Source organism: Lactuca sativa, chromosome 1 (assembly GCF_002870075.4).
Source record: "Lactuca sativa cultivar Salinas chromosome 1, Lsat_Salinas_v11, whole genome shotgun sequence".
Classification (NCBI taxonomy): domain Eukaryota; kingdom Viridiplantae; phylum Streptophyta; class Magnoliopsida; order Asterales; family Asteraceae; genus Lactuca; species Lactuca sativa.
In genome coordinates this window covers 149,839,453-149,852,477 of record NC_056623.2, presented here as the reverse complement: position 1 = coordinate 149,852,477, position 13,025 = coordinate 149,839,453, and positions in this window count along the sequence as shown.

Here is a 13,025-nt window from a genome sequence, read left to right as displayed (position 1 = left end):
CAATTACCCATCCCCATTATCTTCTTAAGGTTTTATCCTAAGAACCAACTATCCTTCATTCATTTATTCCTAAGGAATTGGCATGAAATCCATTGCTGCCAAAGTTTATTTATCAAGTACTAAATCCATAGTTTATCAGGCGGTAACTCCATACACACCAAGGTTCACTTAACAAGCGCTAACTCCATAGTCGCCAAGGTTCACTTAACAAGCGCTAACTCCATAGTCGCCAAGGTTTACTCAACGTGCGCTAACTCCATAGTCGCCAAGGTTTATACAATAGGCACTAACTCCATAGTCACCAACTATCCCATCTACCCAACTTCTACCCAACATTTTCATAAATATAAATACTTACACAATTTAAATCATTTAACACTTGTATACAACATCAATTCCATGTCCATCTCAAATAGACAAGTAATATATAAACACATAGCACGTATTTCACAACAAATACTTCATATTTATGTGTTAGAAGAAAGTAACTATACACTCACTTGATTAGACGATACCCGGACATCACTACGACTTGTAGAAGTAGTATTCTTCAGTAGATCTGGAAGATCTTCACAAAAACCGGGCTCCTCGCGGGTAGAGCTTTGGCTCGGGAATTTCACTTCTCGGGATCTTCGGGGCCTTGGGACTTGCTTCGGGTCTCGGGAATGATACCGGGGCTTCGGGATATCATCAACGAAATAGGGCTTGAACAATGATTCCATACGTTAACTTTCCATCCTAATTAATAATTGTGATGCTCAATCTTTCATCTGCTCTTCACACTATGTTGGATTTTCAATCGAAACCTTCAAGTTACAAAATAAATCCTTATTGTGGACTCCTTCTTCTTCTTAGGATAAATATATTCTTTTATTTATTGTAATAGACCGATGAGTCGTGTCCTGATGATCTCTCATCGTAGTCGAACTCAATTTGATACGACCACTAGGGTCGGAATAACCATCATCCTACTAGCCATTACCGAAACAAGGGTAATGACATACTTGAATAAAATGGAATCAGTTACTTGCTTCTTGGTAACCTTGTGACTTTCCCTAATCTAAGCGTGAGTCCTGTGCTTCCGGTAGTATAGATCTCTACTACCATTCACCTACTCATACTCGTCCCAAGTATTGTCTCGCAGTCAACCAAGTTACCATACATAAATCATATAATCATTCAACATATCAGATAACAAAACTAGGGTTTATATTATTTCTTGAAACTATTACACAAAAGTTCAAGTTCACCCTATACTATGCCTCTAACAGGCTATGCTTCCTGATACAGACTTTATATATTAATATGAAGTCTTCATCTCTTAATCCTCCCATCGTTTTCTGCTTCATCGAGGAGCATGTGGAATGCCCTTGGCTGTGGAGGTGTGTTTTTCTTTGGGCAGTCTTTAGAAATATGCCCTTCTTCGTTACATCTATAGCACACCTTCTTGATAGGTGCACACTTGTTGGCGTAGTGCCCTGTCTTCCCACATTTGTAGCAAGTCATCTCCTCGCTACATTTCCCAAAGTGTTTCTTCTTACACTTCTCACACCACTTAGCTTCATCTCTTCCCCCAGATTTCGAGAATTTGCTTTCTTTGTCGATTATTGAAGATCCTTCATGCTTCCTTTTCTCTCCAACTTCAGCTCTTTCCAGACCCTTTTCTTTTATTTGGGTCTCAACATTCTTCGCTGCCCAAATGGCGGCTTTCAGAGTGGTTGCTTGCTTGACTATCGGACCAATGTCCGCTGGTAATCCATTGGCAAACTTGTTGACCTTGGAAAATTCAGTTGGAATTAGGTATGGAATAAGCTTCATCTTCTCCGTAAAGCTCGTAGCGTATTCAGTGACGCTCAATTTTCCTTTCTTCAGATTCTGGAACTCATTGTTGATTTCCAAAAGATCTTGCTCAGAGCAGTATTGCATTTTCAGTTGCACCACGAACTCTTCCCAAGACATCTTGCTAGCTTCCCCCTTGGGCATCGAACCAGCCAGTAACTTCCACCAGCTCAGTACTCCAGATTTTAATAGAGGGATTGCAAGAGCGGTCTTCTATCTGTTGCTACACTCGCAACTTTCAAACATTGTCTCCATCTCAGAGATCCAGTCCATGACTTGCACCGGTGTCAGGCTCACATAAAGACATGGTGGTTTGGATGCCATGAAATCCTTGTACTTGCATCCACGTCCATCATTGTCTCCATCCTGATTGTTTCGGCGAACTATTGGTGGGTTGGCTTGACCAATGGTCCCACTATAGTTCCTTTCTTCTGATTGCCCCTCATTCAGCTCAGGCTCTTCAACTGGTATTGAGGGTTCACTCCTGTTGTTCATCAACAATTGTCTCATTTCCTCCTTTTGTTCAACCATCATAGCTTGAATCATGGTTCGCACTCCAACCATTGTAATTTGTTCAGGTGTTGCTGCTACAACAGCCACTCACTCAACCACAGGTGGTTGATTCCTATTTTCGTTCACGTTTCCAACTCCACTCCTGGTTCTTGTCATTTTTTATCTATACACCGAATAAGGTGATTTTAGATCTTTATTCATGGTAGATATTCAAATCATCCTTATCACTCCGAAACGTTTACATGCTAGTTCTAATATCGTAGACATAAGCTTAAATCCTAAACACATAAGTTTTCCAGATCCGGTCGGCAACAGACCATAGATCCGAACAAATAACATCATATACGGAAAATATATAACATTTAGCACGTAAAAGCATTTTAGGCATCTTTCCTAAAATATACTAGTGCTTGTGTCTAAAATATGGTAGACACTCATCTCACAATCATCGCTTAGCATTCTAAGTTTAAGTCTAGAAATCCTACAAATTCCTAGTTCGCTTAAACTAATGCTCTGATACCAACTGTGACATCCCCAAATTTCACGGCCAGAAAAGACCAATTTGTTTATGTTTTGTTTTATAAAATCAGAGCAGTCTTTTGATTAAAAGAGTTGCGGAATTTGTTCCCAAAATAAAATATGATAAGAATTTATCAAAAGCATTTATTAAAGAAAATGTATTTTCCTTGAATAATAAAACCTCGGGATGTCATGTTCTGATACAGACCAAAAGCATAAACAGTATAAAATAGACCTTACAATAGTTATTTATAACTACTGATCTATAATCCAAAATCTCTCGTCAAGTCCACGAACTTATACCCTTATGCCATTACCTGTAATGAAAAGAAAACCGAGTGGGTCAGGCTTGGGAGCCTAGTGAGCATATAGGGTTTTCAACCCACAATAATATAATTATTATATTTAATCAGCAAACAATCAACCCAATTACCCATCCCTATTATCTTCTTAAGGTTTTACCCTAAGAACCAACTATCCTTCATTCATTTATTCCTAAGGAATTGGCACGAAATCCATTGCTGCCAAAGTTTATTTATCAAGTACTAAATCCATAGTTTATCAGGCGCCAACTCCATAGTCACCAAGGTTCACTTAACAAACGCTAACTCCATAGTCGCCAAGGTTCACTTAACAAGCGCTAACTACATAGTCGCCAAGGTTTACTCAACGTGCGCTAACTCCATAGTCGCCAAGGTTTATACAATAGGCGCTAACTCCATAGTCACCAACTATCCCATCTACCCAAGTTCTACCCAACATTTTCGTAGATATAAATACTTACACAGTTTAAATCATTTGACACTTGTATACAACATCAATTCCACGTCCATCTCAAATAGACAAGTAATATATAAACACATAGCACGTATTTCACAGCAAATACTTCATATTTATGTGTTAGAAGAAAGTAACTATACACTCACTGGATTAGACGATACCCGGACATCACTACGACTTGTAGAAGTAGTATTCTTCGGTATATCTGGAAGATCTTCACAAAAACCGGGTTCCTCGCAGGCAGAGCTTTGGCTCGGGAATTTCACTTCTTGGGATCTTCGGGGCCTCGGGACTTGCTTCGGGTCTCGGGAATGATACCGGGGCTTTGGGATATTTGTTACACGCAAAACGATGCAAAACGGGAGAGAGAGAGAAGAGAAAATGAGCAAAGGAATCGGCTGCCCTTGCATTCTATTTACAGGGTGCTGGATCTAGGATTACGCTGGGCGTAATTTCGGAGTACGTTGGGCGTACTAAGCGTTACGCTGGGCGTACGCTTTGGATCAGGCCAAATACGTCATCGCTTACGATCCTGGGTACTCGAGTGTTGGGTCAGGTCGACGTGGCCCATTTCAGTTCATGCATATGGGTACGCTGGGCGTACTCCATTACGCTTAGCGTACACCGACATACCAAACTTCAAAATTGCGTAACATTCGCATATGAGCTCCGTTTTCGACGTTCTTTATATCCACGCGTAGGTGAGACTATGCTCTACAACTTTCATTTAGGCTCTGTCGGCTAATTTTGTCACACCCCCAAACCAAGGATGGCGGAAACGTCCAGGGGTGGAGGACTTCATGTACAGTATCACAACAACGTGTATAATAGTGCTCAAAGTAAATACAACCTTCATAAATATAATTGAAAAAGTTACACCAAGTATATGTTTACATGTTTCAAAATCAATTACATTATGATGACAAAAAAAAATTTATGACGGTTTAACGTCCCATCCTCAAAGCGCTGAAGTTTTCCTGTTTCACTGATTTCCTGAGAATACAAGTAGTTTTGAAAGAGTGTCAACAATTAAGTTGGTGAGTTCATAAGAGTTTTGTTTGGAGTAGAAACCGTTTTCCTTATAAAATCGATAGAGTTGATTTCCAGAAAATCCAATATTTTCTTAGCTAAGTGTAAACAGAATATTCCTATATGATGTATTAATGAACCCTAGATTGACCCGTAGATTTCCCCTATAATCGTCCAGCGTATATAAGTTATATAAGATTTAAGTTAGATAAAACGTTGAATATAGTGGGTCTGCCCTAGGTCCACAACCCAACGAGGAACAGGAGATGAGGCGGGCACCACCAATTCTAAGCCAATCCAGACTAAATTCTTGTATGACTCAAGCATATACGCTCAACGATTATAGTTGAAGTCTAACAATGCGAAAATTTAATGTGGACTTAAACCCAATAACCGGAACCAATCCTGGTGTAGTGCACGAAATAGTAATAGTGACTGTGAACATAAACTATGCATACTATAGTTTACCAAAAGTGGTGGTGATGGTGAATATAACCTATATATATCATAGCTCATCGGATAGTAATAGTGATTAGTGAACATGAACTATGCATATTATAGCTTATCAAAAGTGGTGGTGATGGTGAATATAACCTATACATATCATAGTTCATCGGATAGTAATAGTGATTAGTGAACATGAACTATGCATATTATAGCTTATCAAAAGTGGTGGTGATGGTGAATATAACCTATACATATCATAGTTCATCGGATAGTAATAGTGATTAGTGAACATGAACTATGCATATTATAGCTTATCAAAAGTGGTGGTGATGGTGAATTCCTTTCTTGTAATTAAGTTCATAGGGTAGATGAAACATAAACTATACCTATTATAGTTTATCACTTTGTTTGTAATATATATATACCATAACTATACCGATTATAACTAGCGTGTTCGTTTGTGGGGGGTATAATGGCTCAACTATACTTATTATAGTTTATCGTAATTATCCATAGTGGTAATAACTCTCTTGTATGTGTAAAACCTTTAATAATGTGTTTGTTATGTGAATAACCCTAAACTATACCTATTATAGCTTATCAATTATTTGTGTGGGTAGTGAGCATAAGCCTTACTTGTCATAATTTACCAATGTTTATATTTTAATGGATATAGCCTTGTAATATCATTTATATATTTACCATACTTGTGGAGTTGTAAATCCATTTGTTTTCTGACGTATGTCTATATAAGAATACAAAATTGTCATGTATTGCAACTACACATAATCACCTAATGATGTATACCTTGCTCAACATGTTACAAGGTGAAATGAAATTTATAGTGTTTTTCTGTTAATAACATTTTCTGTAACTGCTATTGGAAAATTTGTAGAAAAATCATAAGATGTCCAAATCAAGTTCTGTAACTTCTGAGGGTTTGGAAAATGAGTCTAGTTTGTTCATAATTTTTATTATAATTTTTAATGACCTCTTACTTGTGTGAAAAAGTCCATAATCACAGACTGGTCCGGATTGATATTTGAAATGATAGGCAGTTTTGTAAAAATCACCATAAATTGTAGAAAAATCGTATGGAGATGTGCAAGTAGTCATTTTAAAGCTAAGAAGTGGAACTACATGCACCTAAAACAGTTTTGAAAACTAAAATGTTTAAGATGTCCAAAACAGTCCGTGAATGGAGTTGAACTTTTCTGATGAAGGCTGTTAGAAAAGTGTAGTTATGTTATTGGTGTTTTAACTTGTATTCCCCCCCCCTAAAAACTTGAGAAACATGAAAACATGTGTAACATCCCGGAATAGCAAGAGTAGAGTTGAAGGGCTAAAAGTGTTATTTGGGAAAGAGCGACTCGGCGAGTCCATGGATGGACTCGGCGAGTAGAGTCGCGGCTTGGTCGCGTGTTAAGCAGCCGACTTGGCGAGTCGATGAGATGGACTCGGCGAGTAGGCGCTGAGTGGAGAAAGCCCTAATTCTCGGGGTTGAGCCCTATTTAAAGAACATTATATCCTTCCCCCAGCCTCTTTATTCCCTCTTGAAGTCCAGAAACCCTAGAAAGTGTGATTGAAGAAGATTGGAGCGTATTTGGAGCATTGGAGGAGTTTGTTGAAGGAATCTTGTGAGATTGAAGGCTTGGGGCAAGGGGCTTTGCTTGGATTCGAATTTCATTGCAGTTGGGGCGTCCATTGGAGGTAATATCTCGTTCTTGGACTGATTGTATGTTGTTTCTTCATTTTGGGGTTTGTGGGATCTTGTCTATGGATGAAATTGGAAGTCTAGAGGTTAGATCTGAGGTTGCTACCTCAGATCTGAAATGGAGAAGAATCAGAGAGCATGAAAGTCCCTGTGTTGGACTGTTTAGTGAAGCTTGCATGTCCCAAACCCTAGTTATAAGTGAATAAGGCCTAGATCTCTTTGGATTCACGTAAAGTTTGCCACTTTACGTGATGGATGAGTTGTATGAGACTAGACCTATGTTTTGGATCATTTGCATGGCCTGGAATGCTCCTAAGTGGATTCAGACCGGTGGTACTCGGCGAGTCACATGAGTGGACTCGACGAGTTGCTTGAAGATGAGCTGGGACTCGGCGAGTTGGAAGAACAACTCGGCGAGTTGGATGAAGATGGCTTGGAACTCGGCGAGTTGTATGAACAACTCGGCAAGTAGGTTGATGATAGTCTTAGACTCGGCGAGTCTATTCTTGGACTCGGTGAGTCTTGTCGAAGAGTCCCGATATTCCCTGGTTGAGTCGAGAATCGGTGAGTCAAGGGATGACTCGGTGAGTTGTGTGCGAGTGGACTCAGAGTTGTTGGACTCGGCGAGTCTCGGAGTGACTCGGCGAGTTAGGTCGCGGATTGAGTGAAGTTTTGATTATAGGAACTCGGCGAGTCATAGGGTTGACTCGGCGAGTAGGGTCAGTCAGGGGTTGACTTTGACTGAGGACTTTGATTTTGACCAAGGGTTGACCGTTGACTTTTAGGGTTTGGTCAGCGATGTGGCCTTTGGGCCAAGAGAGGGGTAAAATATTCTTTTACCCTTAAGAGGGTGCATTGAGAGGATTGATTCTAGTCTCGAGAGTTATAGTCATGAGAGTTTTGCCTTACGTGTTAGGCGGTGGCGAGTTCGAGATTCAAGTATGGAGATATCTGCTTTCTGCTTGCCAGGTGAGTCTTCTCACTATACTTTACCTTGAGTAGGTAATCAGAGCTATGTGTTAGTGTGTGTATGTTATGTGTATGCTATGTGTTGTACTGCATTATTTCTATGTGATTTATGCTGTGCATGTTTGCAGAGTTGGAACCGAAGGGTTCCTAGAGTTAGAACCGGAAGGTTCACAGAGTTAGAACCTGAGGGTTCATAGAGTTTGGGTGCACGGACCCATAGAGTTATGGTCTCGAGTGGCTTATATGTGTTATATGTGTGGTATTTTGGGGAACTCACTAAGCTTCGTGCTTACAGTGTTTTGTGTTATGTTGTTTTCAGGTTTCTTTCAGTATCACGGGACGGCACCGGCTTGATTGTACACACCAGAGAAAGAGTCATATTTTGGAGGATCCTGGTTTTCTATGCAAGTGAAAATGAAGCTATGTTTTGTAATTCAATTATGAATGAGATTTTAAGCAAGTGTTCTAAGATTAAAATGATTATTTTAAATGAAAATTTTGTCTTGAAATTTACGGTGTTACAACATGGGGGTATGAACTCACCTTAAGTGTTTTCAGTAGATGATTGTTGAGGAATGGAGGTATTTAACTCAAGAACACTTGGAGATGCCTTGAAGATTTTTGAGAATCAAGAGTGGAAGAACACTTGATGATCAGCCTTGGGATCTTGAATTAGAGAGAAAAGTTGGAGAGAAAAGTTGGAGTTGGATCTTTGGTGGAATGAGAGTGATTGAAAGAAAAATGAGGAGAGAGGTTGAGTATTCAGCTCTCAAAAACGTGGGAAAGAGTGATGATTGAGTGGAAAGGACATTGATGTGACCTAGGTAAGGTGGGGAGGTGTGGCTGGTCATAGAGTGGGTGTGGGAGTGGTTACTTGTGTCATAAAGTAAAACAAAGTCAACACTCCACCTCTTTGTACTTCACCCACTTGCTTTTATTATTTAAATAAAGATTTTTATGAAAATATGATTAAATTGTGAATATATAGGGTTTATTATGTTAAAATATGATTTTGGGTGAAAACCCCGCGTTAAAATAATTAAAAACAGACCTTAAACGCAAAACTACGCGAAAACCGGGAGAAAATGAGTTCCCAGCGAGACCTCTCGGTCCTAGGCCGAGGTTCGGTCCTTAGGCCGAGGTTCGGTCAGGATGGTGCTGATTCGGAAGCGAGAGGCTGAGCCAGAAGAAGGAACGAGGGCGATGGGCTCGGTCCGAAGGTCAGAAGCGAGGGTCATAAGCGAATGAACTGTAGTGAACAGTAGTGAACAGTACCTTCGGTTCGGTTAGTGAACAGTACCTTCGGTTCGGTTAGTGAACAGTAACTTCGGTTCGGTTCCTCTTCATCAGAAGGTTCGGTTCCTAAGAGGGGTTTCGGTTCCTTAAGTCCGTTTTTCGCCTAGACTTCCGTTTTTGGGCTGTTTTCGCCGAATTCGAGGGTCGGGATGCCCCGAGTAATTATAAGGAGTTGGGAGAGATTTCGAGGGAGATTTGAGAGAGATTCCACATACTCAGAGAGATTTGGGAGAGATTTGACGTATTTTGGAGAGATTTCACATACAAAGAGATATTTGGGAGAGATTTCACATTCTTAGAGAGATTTAGGAGAGATTTGACATACTTGGAGAGATTTCACCTACAGAGAGATATTTGGGAGAGATTTCACATTCTTAGAGAGATTTGGGAGAGATTTGACATACTTGGAGAGATTTCACATACAGAGAGATATTTGGGAGAGATTTCACATACTTAGAGAGATTTGGGAGAGATTTGACATACTTGGAGAGATTTCACATACAGAGAGATATTTGGGAGAGATTTCACATTCTTAGAGAGATTTGACATACTTGGAGAGATTTCACATAGAGAGAGATATTTGGGAGAGATTTCACATACTTAGAGAGATTTGGGAGAGATTTGACATACTTGGAGAGATTTCACATACAGAGAGATATTTGGGAGAGATTTCACATACTTAGAGAGATCTGGGAGAGATTCTCGATAAGAAGAGATAGAGTGAAAACGATTGAGGGCGGTTTCGTGTGTGATGAATGTGAGTGTCCGGCTTCGAAATGCAAGGTCCGTGAACCTCGTTAAGCCTTGTTTAAGGATCTTGCATACTCCCGATGAGTATGTAACATTGTTTTATCGGTTTGGCTCTCTACGTACCACCGTTTTAGGTTAAGGAGATCTAGATGTACGCACTTTTCGATTTATGATCTCTCATTAGAATAGAGAGTTGTTTAGAATTTACATAACGTAAACTCTAGTACCTACGGGCAAATTGAGTTGACCTGTTTGACTTGTTGACTCTAGCTGACTTTGACTTGACCGAATATTGACGGTTGTCACAAATTTTGATTTTATTTTTATTATATTATTTTTAGTAGGCCGAGACAGGAAAACTTCGTTAGAAATTCATAACTTCTTCGTCTGACGTCCGTTTTCGCCTATCTTTTTATCGTTTTACTACTATTAACGAGATCTTCGATTATTGTTTAGATTGTTTCGGCTAAAAACTGCTCGATCTCAAATCGAGTATTCGGGCTGCATACCGCTAAGTCGAAACTTAGAAAAATCATAACTTCCTCATACGAAGTCAGATTTGGACGTTCTTTTTATGCACGCTCACGGTTTAACGTATTCTACGACGTTCGTTTAGATCGCTAAGGCTAAATATCGCTCTAACGTAAATTCACTATTTACGTCACGTTGCGTCATGCCGGTTCTGTCGCGAAACTTCGACAGGTCATAACTTCTTCGTTATAACTCGGATTTCGGCGTTCTTTATATGTACGGAATCCTTGTAACATCTACTACAACTTAGTTAAGATTATTCATTCTAAATAATCTTCTATCCAAAGTCATTTTTTTGACGCTTATCGTCTCTAAATTGACTAGCCCTGATCTACGGGCGTTACACCCATTCTTCATATCATGTTGAGTTGACAACGAAAACCTTCACAGTTTCTAGTATTTAGCCCTTTGGTGAGCAAGTCTTCTATGTGCTCATCAGTCTTTATTTGTCGCATCTTAATTTCATCCATCATGATTTCTCTCTGATAAAGTGATGGTGCACTTCAACATGCTTTGTTCTAAGATGAAATACTGGATTTTTTGCTAAACGGATTGCAGATTGGTTGTCATAGTAAAGTGGTACCGTATAATTAAGTTTTTTGATGTAAGTCATCCATTAATAGTACCAACCATATATGTACTTTCTTAAGCTTGTACTCCATTTCCATAGGTGACAGTGATATTTTTGGTTGTCTTTTGTTGCACAACGAAATTGTTCTCGACCTGAGCTGGAACACATACCTAGTGGTTGATTTTCGAGTATCATGGTCTTTTACATAGTCAACATCACAGTACCCAACGAACTTGCAGTCTTCTTTTCTTTTATACAAGAGACCATAGTCAGTTGTACCTTTCACATATATCAAGATCCGTCAGGCTGTATCCAAATGAGATTTCTTTAGACTTTGCATGTATTGACTCATAACTCCATCCATGATTTTTGACTTTGAAATGAAAAAATGCTTAAGTGGCACATGAAACTGGCTATGGTTAATATATGTTAGAGGGACTATGACAATCTCCAACCCATGTCTATTTTTTTCTAAAAAAAATGAAGTAAAAAATGAGATACATAGTATTTCATGTCCATCTATATTCCATTCTTAAACCTATTTTTTACCCCAAAAAATATACTCCTAGTATATTCCCCTTTTGTAACTTATATATATTGTCAAACATACCTCTTATACTAATTAGATTTTAACAAATATATTATATATATTCTATCTTTTTTTCATTACATAATATTATCATAAAATTATAACAAAATAAAATGTTGATATAAATACATAATTTAAATTAATTATTAATTTAATAACAATAATTATTAAATAAATAAGAGTATATTTATAACACAATTATACATAAACATTATATGTACATCTTTTAGAAATATTACACATATATTTGAAAAATAATACTATATGTATTTGCGTTAGAATAAATTTCCCATATATAATCAACTAATTTATTTCGTAGCCGTAAAAATCGGAATCGGCCCCGGACCGAACCGACACTACCTATAACTAGGGCGGTTCCCGGATTCGATGTTTTTCAATTTGTAGTTTTCGGATAAGAAGCGGACTGGACCGAAAAACGTTACTAAAACTGGACCGTATCGGACATTGTGTATGGAAACCACATTTTTTATCGGCATAAACTATATATGAAAATGTCGTATATATGAAAAATTCTTATTCAATTATAAGCTTTTATAAAATATGTTACCATGTTTCAAAATTTAGTATGTATTTTTATTTTTTTATATGAATTCAATACATAAATATTAAACTTTATATTTATAATTAATTAATATATTTTAATATATAACAAGATATTAAATATATTATATATTACATTAAATTATAATTATTAGACAAAAATGAAGTATAATACATAAAATAAAAAAGAAAGAAACTAAAATCGACAATTGAAACTTCACATCTCTTTTGGAGAAATGAATAATGTTCCTCGATTTATATTTGGGGAAAAAACTATTTATATCTCCAAAAATAAAGATGAAAATGATATAAGGTTGGAAGAGAATGGGAGAAAACTATGAATAGTGTTCCTTCGTATTTGGAGGAAATTATTCATATCTTCAAAGATGAAAATGGGGTAGAGTTAGAGAAAAATATGATAAGAAATAGAGAAAACAAATAAGATTTGCTAGTGGGTTGAAGATGTTCTAAAAAGATAGGTCACTTCAAAGTTTATTCTCTTGTTTAACACGAAAAATAATTAAGAAATTCATTTGGCAAATTGGATATACATTGTTAGGGGCAATGTTGTGTCATTTCTCCTATTTATTTTATAAAAGTTATAATATTAAAATAAAATATTATTATTATTATTATTATTATTATTATTTGTTTTGAAACCGTATGCTATTTTTTCATTATATTAAAATATCCCAAATATATTTAACATTGGTGTCATTTCAATTTCGAGTGACTCTGTTTAGTAATATAATATATTAAAATATTCAATGGATTTATAATGATTTACAAGAAAGGGTATAAAGTGTTTATTTGATATACCAAAGAGGGACTAATATGAAACTATAAATGATATTTATGTAAATTGCTGCATCGATTTTTTTGAAAATGAAAGAATAACAAAAACGTCTCACTGTAGA